The sequence below is a fragment of the Lathyrus oleraceus genome, chromosome 6 (genome assembly GCF_024323335.1).
Source record: "Lathyrus oleraceus cultivar Zhongwan6 chromosome 6, CAAS_Psat_ZW6_1.0, whole genome shotgun sequence".
Taxonomy (NCBI): Eukaryota; Viridiplantae; Streptophyta; class Magnoliopsida; order Fabales; family Fabaceae; genus Lathyrus; species Lathyrus oleraceus.
Window position 1 is genome coordinate 302685612 of NC_066584.1, and position 2358 is coordinate 302687969.

Sequence of the window (2358 nt, forward strand, 5' to 3'; positions counted from 1 at the left end):
AACCCATTTACTTTTATGCACTTTAAATTCAAGTCTTTATTCATTTGTCATTATTCATACCATTTAACTTGTTTATTTTAATGTCATTTTCACTTTGCTCACTTGAGCCATACTTTGTGATTATATTGTGATTGTATATACTTGTTTGTGTTTGTGGTCTTTTGACCTTAATGTACATAATAACAACAAGAAACTCTTAAAAAATATTTGTGTGGAATGTTGGATTTGATCTGAGACATAGGACTTAGAATTAGGCAACACTCCATGTGCAAAAGGACTTGGCCAATGCCAACTTTCATGAAACCAAGTTCTTGAGAAGTGAACTTTCATCTGATGCAAGTATTGAGATTCATTTGAGTTCATCTGCAACATGATTTTAATGAAGCTGTTAGTTTGAACCTGTGTCTAATAAGCTATTCCGAGCCATTCAAGGAGTAGATCATCTGATACATGGGAGACTATGAAAAAGATCATGGAGTTGCTAAGCTTGGATATGGCTATCTTTATTTGATGCTTTGCTCCTCATCTTGCTATTAGTGTATTGATATTGCTTGATTCTAAAGTCCAAGGGAAAATTGGGTTTCTATATGACATTCTTGTCTATTGGATCGCATCTCATTGGTCAGATCTTTTCAACTCTTAACTTTTAAATTTTTAATTAGGATTAGTCTCTTCATATCCTCCTCACTTCTTTAATTTCAAATCCCTCCCTCCTTTTAAAATCTTCTTTGCTTGTGTTTTTCTAAACTTAGACTTTATTGCAAATTAGAAACTTTGATCTTATGCCATTGCATTTTCAAACTCTTTTCTTAATCAAACTTGTAAATGAACTTAACCATACTTGACTTAAAATTTCAAAAGACAAAAAGAACTAACACTCATTCAAACTCTTTTAGGCCCCTTTGTGCCTCTTTCAAACTTAAAATTTTATTAAAAGAAACTCATTCACTTTAAAATTGATACCACGAACTACGAGGTTTTGATCCCTCATTTTATGTTGGTACGTAGGCACAAGTCCGAAGGTCTTGTCAAACACAAAAATATAATTAATGAATTCTTTTCTCATCCCCCCACTCTATTTATTGCAAACATCATTTTATACAAAAACACATATGCACACAAAAAAGGGATCCATAGGAGTACCTAGGACACTTTGGGTGCTAACACCTTCCCTCTATGTAACCAACCCTCTTACCTGTAATCTCTGGCATTTTATTAGTTTTGATTTTAAAACTTCTTATCTTTGGGTTTTGTTCGTACTTTTCCCTTTTCCCTTGGAAACAATAAAAGCGTGATGGCGACTCTGGTTTTATTGACGTTAAGTTTATCCATAGCTTAATGGTCATGAATTTACCGCTACAGTCCTACCAATGTAGGCAACAAGATTGATTTGCTTTTAGGTCAAATCGAAGCAACTCAGATCGTGTACCTCAAAATTCAATTCCTCATATCTCTCAATATATTTGGAATTGGACAAAATTGAGACCAGATTCGAGCTCCTGGGCTTTTTCTCTTTAAAATAGTATGCTCACTTTTCATTTTCTTGATGGTTGGTGGTAAACCAGTCCCGTGAGGTTCACCGGAGAAGATGGCAGAAGCCCTAGCTCTGGTGATGTGTTGGTGTGTCCCCAACCTTCTGATTTGATTCAAATGTTTTAATCTTGAGCGTCCATGTTGATTACCATCTTTGCAATGCGTTTGACTTGGCACATGGTGGATAACGCGTACGTGGCCATCTGATCTACCACCTCAATTAATAAGGGAGATCTGATGGCCCTTGTTTTTTTTTTGAATTTCTTTTAATTTCTGATTTTATATTTTTATTAGCTTATTTTGTTTAATTCATAATAATTTCATTTTTAATCCAAAAAATATGGGACTTTGACCAAAAATATTTAAATATTTTCTATTTCATATTATGAATTAAAATTATTTTTTTGATTAATTTTGATATTTTTCATGAATTAAATGATTTTGTACATATTTTTAATTATTTTAAAATACTTCTGACTTTCATAAAATCATGAATTTTTTTGTCTAAGGTCCTTTGACCTTGTTTGACCTAGGATAAATCCCTTGGTAATTTGTTTGGTGTTTTGAAAGGATTTGAGGTTTTATCCATATTAAAATGCATTTTAATTTGATTTTTAATTGAATAAATGTTTAAAAATTATATTGAGCCATTTTTATGGTCTTGTGATGTTTGACTTTCTGTTTGGGCCTTAGTAATGGTTGATTTGACCTTTGTTTGATCAATACCATTGGATTTAGGGGATTGATGCAATATACATTTCATCTCCCAAAATGAATGGATGGTATTGATCAGATGAAATTCCTCTCATGATCAATATGTGTTTC